The sequence below is a fragment of the Perna viridis genome, chromosome 11 (assembly GCF_037379345.1).
Source record: "Perna viridis isolate PV_CMFRI_1.1 ecotype Kerala chromosome 11, ASM3737934v1, whole genome shotgun sequence".
Lineage (NCBI taxonomy): Eukaryota > Metazoa > Mollusca > Bivalvia > Mytilida > Mytilidae > Perna > Perna viridis.
In genome coordinates this window covers 36,876,118-36,898,815 of record NC_142455.1, presented here as the reverse complement: position 1 = coordinate 36,898,815, position 22,698 = coordinate 36,876,118, and the positions used below count along the sequence as shown (strand labels likewise).

The following is a 22,698-nucleotide window of genomic DNA, read 5'->3' as shown; positions in this document are numbered from 1 at the left end:
ATATATATATAGATATATATATATATATATATATATATATATATATATATATATATAACGTCTCAGAATGTGACGACTCTATTTGCTACACTGCTCCATCGGATCAAATTGATACAGGGAAGATATATAAACGTATAGAAAGGTCTGAAAAATAGTGTAGCAAATAGAGTTGTCACATTCTGAGACGTTGTATAATATTGATTTGTTGTGACATGCATCATTAATTTGATCCTCTATCCGACATATTAACATCTAAATGAACTGTCCTGTACCACCATACATCGTGTACTAAGTTACAGCCCTAGATAAATCCTACGAGGAGGAATGACCCGGCCAGCGAAAGCTATATTTTATATAGCCTAGCTGGCCGGGTGGTCTAGGGCGCTGGACTTTGTGCAGGCGATGTTGCCATAGATGTCACAGCAGTACGAGTTCGAGTCCCGCGGAGGAAATGACAAAAAAATTGCATCGCAAATTTGACAGTTCTAACGTCGTTGGGAATTTTTCAGACCTTTATATATATATATGTATATATATAAAGTCTAAAGGAATCTGCCAACCAGCAAACTTAATGGGTATCGGAATTCCAGTCATGACGATGCAGCACAAACAAAAATAATAATATAAGTCTAAAGGATTGTACAACGATACCGATAAAGATGTTAACACACTATAATAAAGTATATAATGGGCAAAATCTTCAGTCAACAAATGACCTTCTTCAGTGCCTTAAAAAACTGAGTGTGTATGAGAGTAAATGGTCTGTGAACACAACTCACTACCTAATCAGGTGAGTACCTGTGACGTATACAATTTTACCGACAGTAACATAGATCTTGAACATTGTGCTATAGACACACGTTGTGTGTTCATCTTGAATACTGAACTATAAAAATAAAAATATTTACAAACACTGTTATAAGAAACTATACAAAATAGGAAGAACTTAATGTTTTTTTGTTATTTGTTGTAAATAATTTTAAGAATCAAAAGGAAAAAAAATAATTTTGATGTATATTTACTCACGTTAGCCTGTTCACGTTCAAATTTTACACATTACCGCGTCTTTAAAGCATTAACTCCGGGCATTAGCATTTTCTCTTACGAAGGGCGCCACCTACACTCGTGAAAAATTTAGGCTTCAAAAGAAATTAATGACACATTTTAAACAAAATTAGTGAAAATTTAACTGGAACATCACCGAATTTAACCGAGAACAACGTCGAATTTTATTAGGAACAAGTTCGAATTTAAATAGGAACATCCGTTATCTCAAGTTATTTAGGGTAGATGCGATGTATAAAATACCCGAAACAAGGATAGTGAGCCCTATTTGTTCCTATTGGAATTCTAATCGTTTGCAGAAAAACACGTACGCCACACTGGAGAAGTATGTTGTCAATAAACAATTCCAGCATTTTTAAAACATATTTTTCGATATATTTAGAAGATGATTTGGAATCGTTTTTTACTAAGTATGAGGGATTTCTACCTCTCTCGAAATGGGCATCAAAACGATGTGATTAAAAATTGTAATACAGAACATAACTTAGCCACATTGATTAGTGTCAAAGGGGCACCTTAACTGTGGCAGTTCACATTTCCACTCATGTTTTAGTAATTTGTGTAGGGGAACCTGATGATGATTTGATTTTTCAAGAAGGTATATCCCCATTCCTCCGAGAAATATGGTGCCCCTTGCCAAGACATTTGTATCATAAATGTCTTAAAGCGTGTATAACGTTTGCTCAGAATGCCTTCACTATATACAAAATAAATATTTGCTTTATAGAAACACTAGTAATAATTTTCTCAATCTTTATTTTTTTTTCAGATCCCAATTTTGTCTATTTCGTTTCGTCGATAGCAGCTAAAAAGCATATTTTAAATGACAACTTAATTCGTGGAGGAATTTTAGCAACTCGGAGTATACATATTGCCGAGTCTTCCTTGTACTTCTGTCAAATTATAACCTTAAGAAATATTTATTTTTTGTCATATGCTCTCTTACATGCGAATAGTTTTACTTTGCATAACTCAACCTTAAACATTTTATAGTATAAATAATATCTTATCGATATATGAAATAGATGTTGTTCCCGTCGGGCCTCGTCAGTCAGGTACGGGAACTATTGATGTCTAAAAATGACTCTTGTTTATTAACTTTAACAGCGTCTCAAATAAACTGATCCTGCTGTCAGTTATGTTTTGAAAGATAGATGTGGTAATTAGAGTCAATTTAAGACAACCTGAGACCTTCCTGGTGTGGCAATTTTATGATAGATGTTGTAAGTCAACAGGTTTTTTTTTTTTATTTTTTTTTTTTTAATTCTTTATCTATATTTGTTATCAATTAGTATTATCATATCATTGTTCTTTGTAATTGAATAGGCATTATAGTTAAAATTATCATTGATCTTAGTAATTGAGTATGCATTAGAACTTGAATCATCTCTGTTCTTGATAATTGGGTATGCATTGAAATGTGTACATTTTCATAGTCTGAACAGAAAATGAAACAAAAATACACCAGGAAAGTTTCGGCCCAGATTAGTCAGACAATGACAATTATACGACAATCGTTTGATGTTGTTATAAGCATGAAAAAGAAAATGCATTTATAAAGCCAACTAGTGAACAATTATAAATGTATCATCTGATCCAACAAATACTTGTTATCCACAGAAAAGATTAAACATTCTTAGATCAACCAGAGGTACAAAGTACTTGATTGGTAAAAATGCCTCGTCTTTATTACACTTATTAAAACAAACAACCAACAATACAGGGTTAGAATATAGGACCGTATTAGTACCACTATAATATGAAATAAATACATACATTTTTTTGTCTAACTAATTTACACATCCTGCTTCCAATATTTCAACGTACGTGCCACTACCTCTATTTCTACAATACAATTGATACTATCTGGTAATGAGTTAAATCACCTTTGATCTGCCAATTAGCCTCTTATTGCAATGGGTTCCATTAAAACACTCATATTTTCTCTGTGAGGTTTTATGATGTTACAGTTTTAATAACGATTTACATTTAATAGTCTGGAAAAGATGCATCGACTTACGTTTGTATATTTATTAAACACTTGAATAAATGAATAGCATATTTCAATACAAATATATTTAAAAAGAACTTACCATTTTGAAAACAAATTCAGTACCATTTAGAAATTAGATCATGGGTCTACTATTTGTCACCGGAAATATAAGTAAAACTTCCAGAAATTGAACAATACATCTTGAATATGAATTATCATGAACATCGGAAATGCATATTGTATACTTTGTATCCACCTTAGTATCTAGAATGTTTATATCAAACTGAAGTTCTTATCTTACACCTTAATAAAAGTACTTACCATCTTAATAAAGGTGTTGCTTTAACTGTCCTGTCTCTCCTGGATACAGCTACTACTATAAAGAATGACATAATCCTTTTCATATTTCAAAATAATGACAATGCATATTCTCCTTCAAACCATTATATTTTACCTTTCTGTAAGTGTAATTGTAAAAGGAAATAGTGAAGTAATTGAGTGTAAATATTGCTCTCAAATTTATCAAATGACACGATATATGTAAACAAAAAATATTGGTTTCCAGTTTTAGCGATAAGAAATGTATTTAATTACCACTATCTTCAAGTTCTGTTGTTTGTTAGATAAATCATAAGATTCGTCGATCATTTTCACATCTGAATTGTAACCTGCAATAAAACTTTCTATGGACAAAGCAGAGCATTAAATGATTAGACAATCTGCAAAAGATAGAAAAAAATAATCATTAGAACAAGGTAATAGAAAGTCATATATATCTAGAACATATGAGAATATAGAATCATATTGAAGTGGGACAAACTGTGTTGAGGATGTGTAGTCACACCGTCTGGTCATTATATAGTACATACTAAGTCAAATAATCTGTTTCCACTGTGGAAGAGTGTATGGCTTAATCATAAAACTGTTATATAAACAACAAAAAACATCTAAAGGAGTTAATACATACATCAGGATAAAGTGGGTATCAACACACATCATTCAATGTATGAGTCTTGTATTAGGTGCATACTTGGGGTAAACCGATATAACAGATATTTGATTTACATATATATTGTTTAAATAGTTAAACACATTTTCATTTTAATTAACATGCAATTACAATTTAAGAATAATCAAGTCTATTTGATTAAACAAATATCAAACAGACTTTAATTGCAAGAGTATTCAAGAAAAACAAGATTCTAGGGGAAATCAAAAGAACGCAATACATATATGTATAATCCTTTTGTATGGCATGTAGTCTGATTATATAACAATATAAGACAAATCGGAACAAATTTAAGAACAAACAAAAAAGGTCGTTAAGTCATATATGTTACATATACATTATAAATATTTGATATGCAATGATACAAGTTGACTTATAAGAATGTAAATTTATATTACCCGTTCATCACAAAGATCAAGAAATGGTGAAGAAGGTGAATTAATGAGGAAAAACAATTGTTTCATATTTTTCTGTTTACTAAAAGAATAGGAAACAGGCTTAAAACATAATTTGTACACTAATGACACAAGACATGTTTATCAGACCATCATGGTAGATTTAAACAGATTCTTCAATAAAAATAGATACACAACTAAGGCTTACCTTTTGAAACTGTCTGAAACTAACGTGAATTTTATTTATTAGTATTTTTCTCTGTAATTAGAAGTAAAATATAAATGATTATAATAGATATTACGTTACTCATTTTTTTACAAAACACCGGGAAGATGTAAACAACGGACCGAAACTAGCTACATATTTGGTTCTCGTTTAAAAGAACTATTTAGTAAGTGAAATCTATAGATAAAACTTACCAGTTATCAAAGTCTAAAAATGATGAAAACTTTATATATTATTGTGGAAGTTTACTTTGGACGTTATCGGAAAGTAAACGGAATTGTATCATATATGCACGCATTCTCGATATGAACCGGAATATGACCAAATAACATAAGAAAAAAAAAAAAAAAACGGCGCGGTTTAGTACCATCATTCTATAGAGAAAATTCAGGGAGACACTTCATAGGTAATACAGTCGAAAAATCTGTATTTGTAACAGTAATCAAGGGAACCAAGGTTATAGCGTAATCAAAAGAATGTGATCCAGGGACAAATACCAGACATTGAAAACAGACACACACAAGAAAGAACATAAAGTAACTAAAATCATACATACAAAGTAACAAAATGTAAGTCTTCTTTCACAGTTTTAAAGCTAATTGGTAAAAATATTACTTACCTGGTATCGAAATCTACAAATAATGAAAACTTTATTTATTATTATATTAAAGGCTTACCTTTAGACGTTATCTGAAAGTAAACAGAATGTAACCATACAATGGTTTGCTGAAACCACAGCAATACGACGATTACCACAAAGCCAATACAGATAACGTATTACATAGTATATGTGTACCCAGGAATGACAGTATGTATCACACAACATCAGATAGTATCACCCTTATTCATATTGATATGTATAACATCGATCAGACTCTTTCTGGAAACACTTAGTCGGTGACCATCAGCCATTTATTATATTTTCTTCGTGGATCTATGTGCAAAACATTATACTTTGCAACACATATATGTATTTCTTTCAACGAATACACTGTTATTATTATAAATGGACCAACAATTACTTTGATTGTTCATATATGCACGCATTCTCGATATGAACCGGAGTATGACCATATAGTTAAGAAAAAAAAAACGGCGCGGTTTAGTACCATCATTCTATCGAGAAAATTCAGGGAGAGAATTCATAGGTAATATAGTCGAAAAACCTGTATTTGTAACAGCAATCAGGGGAACCAAGGTTATAGCGTAATCAAAAGAATGTGATCCAGGGAGAAATACCAGACATTGAAAACAGACACACACAAGAAAGAACATAAAGTAACTAAAATCATACATACAAAGTAACAAAATGTAAGTCTTCTTTCACAGTTTTAAAGCTAATTGGTAAAAAATATTACTTACCTGGTATCGAAATCTACAAATAATGAAAACTTTATTTATTATTATATTAAAGGCTTACCTTTAGACGTTATCTGAAAGTAAACAGAATGTAACCATACAATGGTTTGCTGAAACCACAGCAATACGACGATTACCACAAAGCCAATACAGATAACGTATTACATAGTATATGTGTACCCAGGAATGACAGTATGTATCACACAACATCAGATAGTATCACCCTTATTCATATTGATATGTATAACATCGATCAGACTCTTTCTGGAAACACTTAGTCGGTGACCATCAGCCATTTATTATATTTTCTTCGTGGATCTATGTGCAAAACATTATACTTTGCAACACATATATGTATTTCTTTCAACGAATACACTGTTATTATTATAAATGGACCAACAATTACTTTGATTGTTCATATATGCACGCATTCTCGATATGAACCGGAATATGACCAAATAACATAAGAAAAAAAAACGGCGCGGTTTAGTACCATCATTCTATAGAGAAAATTCAGGGAGACACTTCATAGGTAATACAGTCGAAAAATCTGTATTTGTAACAGTAATCAGGGGAACCAAGGTTATAGCGTAATCAAAAGAATGTGATCCAGGGACAAATATCAGACATTGAAAACAGACACACACAAGAAAGAACATAAAGTAACTAAAATCATACATACAAAGTAACAAAATGTAAGTCTTCTTTCACAGTTTTAAAGCTAATTGGTAAAAATATTACTTACCTGGTATCGAAATCTACAAATAATGAAAACTTTATTTATTATTATATTAAAGGCTTACCTTTAGACGTTATCTGAAAGTAAACAGAATGTAACCATACAATGGTTCGCTGAAACCACAGCAATACGACGATTACCACAAAGCCAATACAGATAACGTATTACATAGTATATGTGTACCCAGGAATGACAGTATGTATCACACAACAGCTAGTAGTACCACCCATATTCATATTGATATGCTTAATATCTAATAGACTCTTTCTGGAAAATGAGTTAAGGAAGATAAGAACCAAAAACAGCGCGATTTTCTACCTTCATTCTAGCATGACACCTTAAGTACACATAAGTAATACAGATGAATAAACTGTATTTGTATGTTTCTTTTTTTTTGGGGGGGGGGGGCGGGGGGCGGGTTTCACAACGTTTGAAATATGAAAGAACATTTCAATAAAGGAACAATATGCACAACAATAACAAGGTACGTTTTTATCATGTAACATATAATATGATCATGTCATACAATCCACCATTAATTTGAACATGTATAAAGACTTCAATCAACTAATTTTGTATGAGACAAAGAACAGGACAAATTTTAAGATTCAATTTAGAAATAACAAATAAAATAAAAATGTATAATATTTCAAAATAATCTTACCTTAAAAGAAGCAACTAAAAGGAAGGTAAATTTGATTTGTTAATATGTGTCTGGAATAAAACGTAGCATTAAATCATAAATATAACGAAACCAAACTCCTTAATATTGCATGCTTAACCTTAATGATGACCTGGAAAAAAATCAAATGTAATCTATTAATGTCTAGAATATACCAAAGTCATTAGTACTTAAGGAAATAATTTTGATTACTGAAAAAGAACAAATATTTTATGTATTGATTAATATGTAAGTGTTTGAGGAGAAGAATGCAAGAAAATAAAAGAAAACACAGTACACTTACCATCTATAAATATAAAGTTTAGCATCACTTTAATATATTTATGAACCAATGATACACATAGTATATACAACATAGTTTTCATAATAATTTACACATAAACCGAGAAAGTTTCAAATAACATTATTAATATTAGTCATCATGCACTATTTATGAACGATATAAATTATATGCATTTTTATCAGAATACCTGAAAGTAATCACATTTAATTTCATCATACAAGGTTAAGACAAAATCTAAATCCTGTATATATATCATCCACGGAAAATAATAGATAAACAACACAGTGCTAAATAAATGACGTTAACGACATTATAAGGTGGTTATATACGGCAAATCTTAATACCCTCTTTAAAATTGAAACATAGATCAAATTACTATACAGATTTGTTGTAGTGTTTGATCTGTATTACATAAGTATGTATATGCATGTGTTCCAAAGATGTGAGGATTCGGGTTTTATCATAATCAGAACAACTAAAAATAACGACAAACACCAGTCATACAACAGTTGGTGTTGAAGCCGAGCACGTTGTTTATACTCCGGACGCGGTCCTTATAATCCTCAAATAAAACGACCACATCCTGGAGACATATTTTAATCTATTAAGGGCTTTTTTAACCAAAATATATCATTTAGCAATTTAAGACATCAATCAATAAAAATAGTCCTATATAAATATTTCGTGTCACAACAAAAACTATACTTGATGTTCTTTTAATATTCATTTCGGGATCAATTTTTCCATTGTAAAGATAATCTTTCTGACACGACGACATCAGTAACAGTAAAAGACCAGCAGGACACACTTCACCAATAATCTTTGAAAATGTTGTTTGAAGTATTTGCAGGCAATAAGTATGTGAAAACCTAAAACAAAAATGATATTGAAATTAGTATTACAGTTTTATTAATAAAACAACAAACATAACTATTATTGTCATCTACTGATTTAAAATATACTCGAGGACAATTGAGGAATTGATAATTAAACATTTCTCCTTTTAATATGTACTTTTTTCTTCATTTGTTTTTTGTCTGTCTCTGTATATCTCCTGACAGAAATTACAAACAGAGACATACAATAAGCGCAAAACAATTTGGAAAGTGAAAGAACCAAACATAGCTAACAGATGAATCGAAAGCTTCCATGGAGTTGTTGAATTTGGAAAATCACGTATTTGAAGACAGTACAAGAGTTTAGTAATAGTATGAAAGAGCCTAGGCTAGGCTACAGACCTAACGAACAACAATACAAGTGGAAAATCTTCCAAAAGGGAAGCTACATGTATATGCCAGAAGAATCCTGATAGACTATAAAGCAATATTCAATGTTCAATTTTGACTAAGAAACCGATATCATACCTCTCGCCATAAATTGATTGGGACCACAGAGCAGGAATACCCCGAGAGACGAATTGTGTTGGTAAATCGGCGTGTGTACAAACATTTACACTCATGCATAGTGGGTAAATAGCGGAAAAGAAGAGAGTCGATAAACTTGTCGGTTACTCTTCTATTAGAGTTAACTCTGTCAAATCTAGGAAAATCCCATCACGTTAGTCATGATAGGCAACTGATCTTTAAAGTCCTCTGACAGTAATTATATTGCCTCATGCATATCATCATATGATACCCGTTCTGCTGTAAAATAACATCAAAACACCCGAGCGTTTGAGGGAGGGGTGCGCTTACTTGTTATAATATGTAAAACCCTCAATAAGGATTATACACCTTCAGAGTCCTCTGACAGAAATTATATTTCCTCATGCACATCTACACATAATACCTAACCTTCCTATGAAATTTATTAAAATCCTTTAAGCGGTTATAGAGGAGTTTTGCTCTTGAGATTTCAACATGTAAAACACTGAATTAGGATTATTTCCCTTTGGAGTACTCTGGCAATAAATATATTCCCTCATGCACATTTACAAATTATACATAACCTTTCTATGAAATTTCATCAGCATCCTTTAAACGGTTAAGAGGAGTTGCGCTTACAAGATTTTAACATATTAAAAACACTGGGCTTGGATTATCTAACTGTGGAGTCCTATGAGAACAAATATATTTCTTCATGCACATATACATATGATACCTAATCTTTCTATGAAATTTCATCAAACTCTTTTCAGCAGTTTTGGAGGAGTTATGCTTACGATGTTTTAACATGTTCTTCCTTGCACTTGGATTATATCCCTTAGGAGTTCACTGATGATAAATATACTCCTTTGTGTAAATCTACATAGAAATTTCGCCCCGTGTAGGTCCAGGTGTCAAAAGAATAGGCTTGCAGCAGCGCTTAGCTTGTCGTACAAGACAACTTAATATGGCGCTCTGCCCACATAGAAACTGGGTTGTATGCCCCAGGTGGTGGAATGGGGTACCACTGGTTTGCTAAATGCTGAAGTTGTCAAGCTTTATTACGAAAAACCTGACCGCAAACCATACTGGTGCACGGTGTTGGAAAGATACCACGTTGCTCGCACGTTAAGGAACCCTGCTGTGGTATTCGGTAGGAGTAGGCGCCACAGGAGGCTTAATTGCCCGACCCTACCCATCCGTCCCTTTTTCAAGTGGCAATCAAAATTTGTCGACCCTATTATCCTTTTGTCCGCTACCTTTTTTCATTTCATCATCATCATCATCATTTCGTGTTCATTTTATCATCCACGTCATGTCCATCACCTGGATATAACGGAAATATTGCTGCTCGGGCGTTAAACCCCAAAAATCAATCATTCAATCCTACGAAATTTCAACAAAATCATTGTAGCTCTTTAGGAGGATACTTGCATGCGAGGTTTTAACTTGTAAAACCCTAAATTTGCATAATTTCCCTTTGGAGTCTTCTGACAAAAATATCTTTCATCATGCATATCTACATATTATTCCTTACCTTTACAAGAAACTTCATAAAATCTTTTCAGCGGTTTAGTAGGAGTTGCGTTTACGAAGTTTTAACATGTAAAACCATTGTTTTAACCTCCCTCTGGAGTCCTCCGGTAGTGTACACATTCCTCATGCACATTTACATAAGGTAACCAATTTTTCTCAAAAACTTCATGAACACCCCTCGAGCGGTTTAGGATGAGTTGCGTTTACAAGAAATATGGACGGACGGATTGACTGGCACACAGATAGACCGACAGACAGATAGAAAGACAAAGAGACGAGGTGATTCTTATTTACTCCCCCCAAACTTTGTTGTGGGAGTTGGTTTAATTATGAAAAAGAATAAATCTGAATTTCAGCAAAAATATCGAAGCGTATAAAAACTGAATATAAAGGAAACTTGACACGTAGAAACAAAATTAAGCACTAGTAATATGAACTAGCATCTAAATATCAAACTTATATTGAATATAAAAGTCTTATAGAATGGAGCCCATAAAAGAGAGTTACAAAAGTCCACCTATGCGGAAACCACTATAATTCAAAGCTAGTCAGCAACAAACGATAAAAATGGAGACGTGAAAGATTTTTGCTATAAAGCATTTCAGACTCAGATTGGTAACACCTAACACGATGTTTTATTCATCATTAGTAACAAAAATGTCAACGTAAGTGGAAAGAAAAACAGGAAGAATTAAAACTAAAACTTGTCACGGCTGACCCAACTACAACAACAAAGGCGATTTTTATCTATTTGTAACAGAGTTTCACTTCAATTTTTATAATGACACCTTAATAGAAAGATGATCTTGGAAATTGTGACAACTATAGAGGCATCACCCTAATCTCAATCCAAAAACAATACGGTCTTTTATTATGTACTTCTTAACAAAATTTATATTAAAAAAAAGACAATAAAATTGTGAGTGAATGGAACAAGCAACATTTAGGAAAGGGTGTTTTGCATTGATTGGATGATTACCCCCAGATTCATTATTGGACGATGGATTTGAATGGAAAATGTCACAAATAGTCAATAAAATCGACTTCAAGAATGTATTTTATAGTATTTATAGACATACTCTGCCAAATGTTAAGATCGTATTGATAAGCAAACAAAATTGTGATGCTCATCAAATGCTGGCATACGCAGTTTGAATGTTCTGTCTTATTGAATACCAAGGAAACGAATGGCTTGCTATTATTTTGAAGGTAATACAAGGCTGTATCATCTTTATTATTTTAAATCCAGTAGTCATAGATTGGATATTAAGGAACGCCATAAGTGACGAGAAAAGCGAAATAAATAATGCCCTATAATCATGTAAGCATGATCATGTTCAGAAAACACATTCTGCCTCTTTGCAAATCAAGCTGGACTTCAACAAATGCAAAGGAAATGAGCTTCATTACTTGATTTTGTTGGATACTAAAGGTGAATGGAAATGAGATCCTGCATTTGGAAAAATTAGTTGACCTACGGACACTCATAAGTACTGAAGACTCTCACACAGATTTGCAAAAGCAAAAACGGCATTGTCAGAGCTAACAAGCACTTGTATATTAAATCATTACAGTAGTAAACCAAAGCAAAACTATATAACAACAACATGACATCAGTTCTTCTATATGGTAGTAAATGATGGGGTGTCACAAAAGTAGACACCTAATATAGGTCACTACACAGTTTTTATCACAGCTGTCCCTGATACATTTACATAATATTTTGGCCAAACACAATATCAAATAAGAACCTATTCAAAATGAGAGAATCTACGTGTATGATAGACCAAATAAAAGTACTGCCCTTCCGATGGTTTGGGTATAATATGAAAATGTAAAGTTCAGACATCACAGACACAGTATTAGGTAGACGCTGCAAGGCAAAATCCCTAGTGGCCGACCGAAACCAACATTTCGAAAATGGGTAAAAACACAACATGGATTGAATCAAATGTTTTGTTAAAGAAACGTGCTGAGTGGAGAGACCTTATCTAAACCTTGTGCCGTAAATAAGGTTAAACTTTGATATTGTGAGTATTATTTTATATTTCAATTACGGTACTTACAAGGCTTACTTATAAATTGCAGACAGTGGCATGGCTTGAGTAAATACTGCACTAGTTTATCTGAAGGTTCCAGTTTATTTTGGTATCTCAACTGATATAATCCATTCTGTTCTTCCTTGCATGATCCGTACAAATGCTTCTCCGTAACTCTACTCATAAAGGCATGATGGAGGTAATCATCTATCTTAAATAGAAAGGTTTGTATATTATCTATAGTCGGATATTTATTTACATGAGATATGAAAGGAAAAAAAAAGTTATTTTTCTTTTAGAATGTATAAGTTGTGCCATTGCTGCGTTAACTTAACATATTTCAAATTAAAAAAAGAAACTGAATACACATAAAATACAAATAAAATACAAATACGAAGAAATTGAGGCCTAATGGTAAAAGAAAATATAACCGGCCGATGGAACAACAACTGCCAACTAATGTTCAAGGAAATCAATAGGATCTTCAAAGCAAAGATCGTGAAGGATTAAAGAAATAAAAGACAAGAATTAAGTGTGTCATTATAATTATGTGTACTGTTGTTTATAAGACGGGTACATTCCGGCTCCTAGAAAACTGGTTATGCGTTGTTCCAGTCACTGTCGCCGTTGTTTTTTTTTACGTCAGCAAGTTTGTTTTAGAATAGTCTCTTGCATGTTAAAGATACTGTAATTGACCTCTAGTATTTCACTATTTTCTTTGTGCGAACTCCGTCTTTAAAATAACCATGGAACCCCAAAAACAATAGACGAAGAACAAATAACAAAATTCAAAAGAACCTAAAAAGTGCACGTACTAACCCAAAACCGATGGAAAGCAATGAGTTAAGTCAGTCACTCCTATAGAGTGAGCAACTCTCTTTGAAGCCATTTGGAGAGGAGAGTCTCTCTTTATGACGTTTGAATTTGCGTGCAGCATTTTATCGTCCCATTAATTTCTGCGTAAGCTTGTTAGCCTGTGTAGAAACACTGTGTAATGATTTGAATTTCCTGCAAAGTGTTTGATACGAGGAAAGACGTTCCATTTTCTCTGGAGCTGCTAGAATATCACAATATATGATTAAATAATTGGCCAGAAAAAAAGTCAGGTAAACAGGTAGTTGTTTTAGTGAGTCTGTAATGCCATTGGTTTTATGCTATCCAAGACACTTAAATTAAAGTACTGTGTGTCAACTTTAGTTACAGTGTAAAGGAACTTTGAATAAAGTCTGCAATCTAGGGATGTAGGCAAAGTTCAGTGCGTAGTAGTTCACTGGGATGCATACTATCTGTTCAACATTATAATCCTCCAAAATGGACTTATATTTGGGCAGTTTGAAAACTCAACATAGTAATCGTTCCATGAAAAAAAAAAACATAACAACAAATACGAGGAGGGACAAAAAATAAATCATACAATAAGTCAAATTCAAAGCAAGAACTAAGTGAAACTACCACAATGACAGGTTTATTTCTGGTCTTTTGAGAATTACCTCTGATATGTAAATGTCATATCCATGGGAAAAAGATATATGAAATAAGAGAAATCAAGTTTGTATGCTCTCGTTATGAATGACTGGCCATAATTACTTACAAGGACAAAGTGAAAGCAACATTTTTTGGTTTTTGATCTTCAAACTTAAATTGAATGACGCCTAATATTGGAGTACGAACTCGTTGTGAAAAACAAAATCAACCGGAATTAAGACTGCTAGATAAAATAGCCCAATAAAAAGGTCCACAATGGTAATGAAGGACAAATGGACAAGTACTTTAGGTATAATAGCTTTTAGCAAGATAGCACATTATATTAGTCTACAAACTCATGTCAAGGGGTACACTAGATAGGTCTTCACAAAGATTTTGAGAGCTGTTTACTTGAAAGATTTGGTTGAAAGTTGGCAGCGAAAGAAAAACTATATGACAACTTATAGAAAACCAATCAAACTTAAACATTCGAAATTAATTCAACTGCAACACAAGAAAAAAAAGATCATGTAAATTTGGAGTATGTATTGCTCTCTTTGTCAGGTTGTAATTAGTAGATGACTAATATTACCACAGAGAAACGCAATATTTGAGATTCAAGTGATTATTTGAAGATAAATACAAATATGATTGTTGTGAATATCATGGATGTTATTTACTTTCCAAAGGTGAAATTTTACATCTGTAATTTCGTCATTAGTAATACTTATCTTTTTAAATTACTACCATTTTCATCTCCGGGATTTTCAGCAGTGTATGACGTTTTCATTGAATGTGTCTCTACATACTGCATCTGATTGGTTAATACACCTGTAAACCGATAACAGAAAATTAACAGATTGCAAAACAAGCAGCTAATTTTATCTTTTATAACATACATACGTTTTGAAGATGTTCCATTTCGGTCCTCTCAAATATAACGAAAAAGGCCGAAAAAAAAAACCGAATCCGCTTGTTTATCTGTAACTAAAAAATGAGGACACAGACATTTCACTTAATTACATAATCAATAAATCCGTATGTCAATTAAGTGCATCATAGTTCAAATGAAAAATAATCTCCTAACCTGTAACATCCCAGATTATTTGGTTTAAACCAAAACCAGAGTAAAACTGGGTTTACACATAACATGATACACATGATTGAGTCTTATATGCTATGATTAAAAGTACTAACACACAAATAAACTTACCTTTCTAATATCTTGAAGCACAGCATATCCTTTTGTCATTTACAATATTTTCTCTCAACAGTCCTCATGACTCTTTAATATTACCAAGAAAATGTCTCGTTCAAAAATACGCGATTAAACAATCCGCCTTTAAACAATAATTCAACAATATAGTGCTTAGATAAAGGTCTCATAGCCTTCAAGTATCATGCCATAAAAAAACGTCATGGTGAATAATTTGAATACGTTTGATATACATACATCAAAGCAAACCATATGGTATTTCCAAGAATGGTGATCAATTGTTCAACGAATATACCGTCTGGTCGACTGAAAGAAATTTATTGCACAATGGACTGAATACAAAACGTTTACGTGATGATAAGGGCAGCTGAAATATCAATTATGCATTGAACGTGTAAATCACAAGTGAATATGCTATGAAACATTGTATAGATGACATACTTCTATCAGAGATATGATATAAATTATTGCATGGCATAGTATAGTATATAACTAATATAAGAATATTAAATAATGATTGAACTATAATTCACCGCTTGGTTGGTTATGAATCTTCGTATGTCTTTTGTAGCTTTATAATTGGACATATCAGAGGGACAACCAATTTCCTACAATAGAAATTACAAAAAAACTCTTTAATGATTTTCACTGTCAACGTCAGCTCCTGATTATTTAATTTGCCAAGCTTATGTTATCTTATCCAATTGTATTAATGTGTTTCCAATGTAAGGAATAATTATAGCATTTTATTTCTTCTAACGTCTTTATTTTTATAAAACACCTTGAAATGCGACGGAAAAATGAATATATGTATCTACTTTGTATCTGATTTAGGGAGCGCTATAAAAACCCATCTTTCATATCGGAATGCCCGTACTGCCAGGACCATTTAAGTGGTTTTCAACTTTTTAGTTTTCATCCTGGTATTGCCAATATGTTACACTGACATTTCGTATTGAGTACTGCCAAGAATTTTTATGTTTGGTAATTTTGTAATTAACCTTCATTATTCAAACGTTATATGTACCAAGAGTAATCAAAAGAACCAAGGTTATAGCGGTAATCAAAAGAATGTTATCCAGGGACAAAGACCAGACATGAAAAACAGACATACACAACAAAGAACATAAAGTAACTAAAATCATACATACAAAGTAACAAAAGCAAATGAGCATATCGGATTCCACTAAAAACTGGGAGCATGGACCAGGTGCACCGGTAGGGTAAGCGTCCTCTGCTTTTCTAGAAAATGCCCTAACCCTAACAACAGCACGACTTACCAGTCTGTTTCTTTATTCAACAGTTTCAACGATTCTTGTTCTTTTTTTCTTATTCACTATTTCTAAAACATAAATAATATCATTCTTATTTTCTACAAATTTATTTTTATCAAGCAAATGTTTCGTCATCCTGAAACAATCATTTCATGATTAGGAATATAGTAGTTTAAAATTTCAACTTAACAAAATATCTTTCTAGAAAATTCTATCTACGAATTGTTGCGATGAGTAACGTAAAATGATTGGAGAATAGGAGATAAACATGAAATGATTTGTCATTAACTATATTTGGCTTTATGTTTTATCATCTTCATTCAGGTTACAAGAAAAAGACATACCAGCATGTTTACTCTGTGAATACAAGTTATAACGATCTGTGTCTTCTTTGTTAGTAATTCTGTAACAGAAACGATAGCATGCACAATTGCAACGTTTTTCAGCAACAGGGTTATGTTGCTACAACATTGAAGTCATTACTACAGAAGTTTATGGTCGTCATCATGAACTCGTGGATCGTTAATGTGTATCTATCTGCGCTAGGGAAAACTAATTTGTTCAACGTGTCATTTTTTCCTTTTCTCTTTCGACTACCCCGGACTTGACTTTTTATGAGCAACTCGGCAGGCGTTTCTAGAAAAGCATAGGACGCTTACCCTATCGGTGCACCTGGTCTACGCTCCGAGTTTTTAGTGGAGTCCGAGTTGCTCATTTACTTTTGTTACTTTGAATGATTTTAGTTACTTTATGTTCTTTGATGTGTATGTCTGTTTACCATGTCTCGTCTTTGTACCTGGATTGCATTATTTTGATTACCGCTATAACCTTGGTTCCCTGGATTACTCTTTAACAAACAAATTATCATCCCGATAAATTTATTAGTTACTACTCTAATTGAAGGGTAACAGATACATGCCCAAAAAGCCTATGCGTAAGCCGCTGAATTATATTTTGCAATTTGGTGTATTGGTTACAATTTAACGAACTCGTTATTTTACTGATTGATTCTGTCTTTTTTTTCAAAAAGTAAAACAGTTACATCTTTGAGGCTAAACTTAATATTTTATATCAAAGTCATGTATGATTTTACAAGTAACTCACAGTTTGCTTACACAGCTAGCATTAATAGCAACATGTATTAAAACGTCAGAAGCCTAATATATATTTTTTTCATATCTTAATGTTTTACTTCACCTTCTTATGTAATGTGTGCAAGAAATAATGCATGATTTAGATAGTTTAAGGATGTAATATATCTAAAAACAAGATAAAAATGCCTTACCTGTAAAGACTCCTCTCCAAAATTAATGTTAAAATGATATTTTGTCTTTTTATCAACAGAACCTGTAAGAATAGATATCAATTTGTTTCATCAAATCAATGTACCATTTGACCAACTTTATATTTGTCCACATAAATACTCTCGTCATACAATATAAGGCTAACTCAAACTGTGGTAACAATACACCACGCGTTTACTGCACCTCAAATAAAAGACAATCTTAACCCGTGTTAACCCGTTCTCATGACATTCCAAATGCAATGATTTAATTTGGTTTAACTATTCTTTGCAATTAACAGCGCATCATTTATTTTTACTTTGTAATATTTAATCAGACTGTACACATCTATAATAACAACAGCGGGACTTACCAGTCTGTTTCTTTATTGAAAAGTTTCAACGATTCTTGTTCTTTTTCGTATTCACTAATTCTAAAACATAAATGATATCATTCTTATTTTCTACAAATTTATTTTTATCAAGCAAATGTTTCGTCATCCTGGAACAATCATTTCATGATTAGGAATATAGTAGTTTAAAATTTCAACTTAACAAAATATCTTTCTAGAAAATTCTATCTACGAATTGTTGCGATGAGTAACGTAAAATGATTGGAGAATAGGAGATAAACATGAAATGATTTGTCATTAACTATATTTGGCTTTATGTTTTATCATCTTCATTCAGGTTACAAGAAAAAGACATACCAGCATGTTTACTCTGTGAATACAAGTTATAACGATCTGTGTCTTCTTTGTTAGTAATTCTGTAACAGAAACGATAGCATGCACAATTGCAACGTTTTTCAGCAACAGGGTTATGTTGCTACAACATTGAAGTCATTACTACAGAAGTTTTATGGTCGTCATCATGAACTCGTGGATCGTTAAGGTGTATCTATCTGCGCTAGGGAAAACTAATTTGTTCAACGTGTCATTTTTTTCCTTTTCTCTTTCGACTACCCCGGACTTGACTTTTTATGAGCAACTCGGCAGGCGTTTCTAGAAAAGCATAGGACGCTTACGCTATCGGTGCACCTGGTCTACGCTCCGAGTTTTTAGTGGAGTCCGAGTTGCTCATTTACTTTTGTTACTTTGAATGATTTTAGTTACTTTATGTTCTTTGGTGTGTATGTCTGTTTACCATGTCTCGTCTTTGTACCTGGATTGCATTATTTTGATTACCGCTATAACCTTGGTTCCCTGGATTACTCTTTAACAAACAAATTATCATCCCGATAAATTTATTAGTTACTACTCTAATTGAAGGGTAACAGATACATGCCAAATAAGCCTATGTGTAAGCCGCTGAATTATATTTTGCAATTTGGTGTATTGGTTACAGTTTAACGAACTTGTTATTTTACTGATTGATTCTGCCTTTTTTTTTTCAAAAAAGTACAACAGTTACATTTTTGAGGCTAAACTTAATATTTTATATCAAAGTCATGTATGATTTTACAAGTAACTCACAGTTTGCTTACACAGCTAGTATTAATAGCAACATGTATTAAAACATCAGAAGCCTAATATATATATTTTTATATCTTAATGTTTTACTTCACCTTCTTATGTAATGTGTGCAAGAAATAATGCATGATTTAGATAGTTTAAGGATGTAATATATCTAAAAACAAGATAAAAATGCCTTACCTGTAAAGACTCCTCTCCAAAATTAATGTTAAAATGATATTTTGTCTTTTTATCAACAGAACCTGTAAGAATAGATATCAATTTATTTAATCAAATCAATGTACCATTTGACCAACTTTATATTTGTCCACATAAATACTTTCGTCAAACAATATAAGGCTAACTCAAACTGTGGTAACAATACACCACGCGTTTACTGCACCTCAAATAAAAGACAATCTTAACCCGTGTTAACCCGTTCTCATGACATTCCAAATGCAATGATTTAATTTGGTTTAACTATTCTTTGCAATTAACAGCGCATCATTTATTTTTACTTTGTAATATTTAATCAGACTGTACACATCTATAATAACAACAGCGGGACTTACCAGTCTGTTTCTTTATTGAAAAGTTTCAACGATTCTTGTTCTTTTTCGTATTCATTAATTCTAAAACATAAATGATATCATTCTTATTTTCTACAAATTTATTTTTATCAAGCAAATGTTTCGTCATCCTGGAACAATCACTTCATGATTAGGAATATAGTAGTTTAAAATTGCAACATAAAAAAATATCTTTCTAGAAAGTTCTATATACGAATGGCTGCGTTGAGTAAAGTAAACTGATTGGAGAATAGGAGATAAACATGGAATTATTTGTCATTAACTATATTTTGCTTTATGTTTTATTATATTTATTACTTTATATCTTAATGTTTCACTTCATCTTATAAAGTAATGTGTGCAAGACATAGTCCATGATTTAGATAGATGAAGAATGTAATATATTTAAAAGAAGATAAAAATGCCTTACCTATAACATATGTATAAGGACTCCTTTCCAAATGTAATGTTAAAATGATATTTTGTCTTTTTTATCAACAGAACCTGTAAGAATAAATATCAATTTGTCACATCAAATAAATGTGCCATTTGACCAATTCGTATATTTGTCCACATAAATACACTCATCATACCAGATAAGGCTAACTGAAACAATGGTAACAACACACCACACTTTTTACCACCTTAAATGAAAGACAAACGTAACCCGTGTTCGACCGGTCTCATGACATTCACGCAACAAGGATTTAATCCGGGTGAACTATTGTTTGTAATTAATTAACAATATATAGTTTATTTTACTGTGTGATATTTAGCCAGCCTGTACACAACTATAATAACTTTCTTTTACCTTTTGGTTATAAAGTTTGGATTTTGCTATTTTGCTGTTCTGTTAAATTGATTATACTGAGTGTTGAATTGAAATATACCTATAATATTCACAATTTTATCAAATACTTGCAACATCTACAGATGTGTGTTACCCCTTTTTTATTAGTACCTATTATTTTACTGTCTGCTTAATGTAGAGATGAAATTCATGGTCAACAACATCAAGTGATCAGAACGTATCACATAATAGATAAACTTATTCTTTGCACATCGGTCAAGCGTTTTTGGTTTTGGTAAAAATGAATGCAATTGATTCGACGATAAAATGAAGAAAATCACCTTTATTGCAGCATATCAATTTTATTATTCATCCATGTATGTATTATCCTTGAACATATTAATTAGACCCCCATCTAAGTAAAAACTTTGGTTGCCGGGGTTTTCGTTATATATCGCAAACACGCCATACAATCGAAATCAAAATGTTTACTTAGAATGTTTAAAGGATATCTATTATGTTTTATTTCAAGATTGGGGGATAATCATTCGAACGAAGATAAAAATGCAATATAATTTTAAATATGATATAGGTATTTTTTGTTTTGTTTTGGCATTATATTACTTATTGACTCTTACAGAAGACTGTTTTTGTATCTTTAATATTTGAAACATTTTATGCTTACATTACACAGAGAAAACAATGCAACATAATGTTTCCCATCTGTTTTTAATATGTTTAGGACCGCCATGTAAAACATATGAAAAACATATATTGAGACTTACAAATTATTTCATGAAAAACAGGTAATAAATTCATTTGGTGATTATATGTCTTCCTTGTGACTTCATGTATGGAAACTGTATGATTTTTCATATTATTTAGGAAGACTGTAGTTCCCGTGTGATTTTATAGGCACAAAACATACCTTCCCCTATTGGTCCTAAGCATAGGTCTCCATATGCTTTAAAGTAACGAATAATAAACATTTTAAGATTACATAATTAGCCATTATTTTCTCCTCTACCAGTTGCATCGGATTCGCATTATTTGTTAATTAAGAAATCAACGGATGTTTTTTTTTAAGTTACGGATAGTAGACAAAAGATCTTTTTAAGTCAATCAAAAGAAAATTAAAGGTTATTGTATTGAGCATGTAGTATCAAAAATATATCATCACTGTACTAATCTGTAAATCGAATACATTACGACGTTTTAAGAAACATTATTATATCAAAACGCAACGTAAATAACATATGACTTTTCATACACACACCTTTCTAAATTTATGGAAAGTTTAAACAGACATATAGTGAATCCTTTAGCACACATAAACACACAGAGAGAGAAAGTAGTATTGAAATAGGTACCATAAACACTAGAATACCTAAAATCAATCTTATTATTTGTCATTTTAATTTCAGATAAAAAGTATGAATTGTTTGTTTAGCTTGTTTTCTAACTTTTACAAGATATAATGGATACACAAAGCACTCAAACATAGACTTTGCCAATAAATTTAATCTAAAGAGGAAAAACAACAGTGAATTACCGTAATATAGTGTCTAGGTGAACTGCTGGCAAATTGACCGCTGACTAACATTTATATGATATTGTAAAAATACAAATTTATTTTACTGTCCTTCGAGTTGATGTGTTTGGTGATACTAATGAAGACTTAGAACAGGCCTTATTGGTGGCTATGAATGTATCCCGTTGAAAGTGGGACGTCCGAGAGAATCTTTAAGAGTGAATACTGTGAAACTAGTTTTCAAATGTAACAAATGGGTAGTTTTAAGAACTCTTTCATGACTTGAACAGATTAAAAGAAGGTTTTTATTGTCAAATGAATTCATTAGAATTTAAATGCACAAAGAAATGATAATTGTGAATTCTGTCAACACCAATACAATCTCAACGATACCTTTTATTCAGTTCTTGTACATAAGCAATTAAATG

At 31.9% G+C, this 22,698-nt stretch overlaps 2 long non-coding RNA genes across 4 annotated transcripts; one reads left to right on the top strand and one right to left on the bottom strand.

Annotated features, from left to right (window-relative positions):
- Window positions 1-202: 202 nt before the first annotated feature.
- LOC148603954 (uncharacterized) lies at window positions 203-2,615 on the top strand. The gene is made up of 2 exons (XR_015916495.1): window positions 203-790; window positions 1,835-2,615. It is a non-coding gene; the product is annotated as an uncharacterized LOC148603954 (long non-coding RNA).
- LOC148603953 (uncharacterized) lies at window positions 2,254-22,329 on the bottom strand. Of its 3 annotated transcripts, none has more exons than XR_015916481.1 (13): window positions 22,292-22,329; window positions 20,380-20,453; window positions 19,953-20,012; window positions 19,582-19,643; window positions 18,637-18,695; window positions 18,301-18,360; window positions 17,930-17,991; window positions 16,989-17,047; window positions 16,651-16,712; window positions 12,718-15,978; window positions 3,653-8,620; window positions 3,380-3,434; window positions 2,254-2,910 (listed from the first exon to the last, which is right to left on the bottom strand). It is a non-coding gene; the product is annotated as an uncharacterized LOC148603953 (long non-coding RNA). The 3 variants fall into 3 exon arrangements; XR_015916480.1 differs by lacking the exon at window positions 22,292-22,329 and adding an exon at window positions 20,543-20,932; XR_015916479.1 differs by lacking the exon at window positions 22,292-22,329 and having other exon boundaries at window positions 20,380-20,932.
- Between the last annotated feature and the right edge of the window lie 369 nt (window positions 22,330-22,698).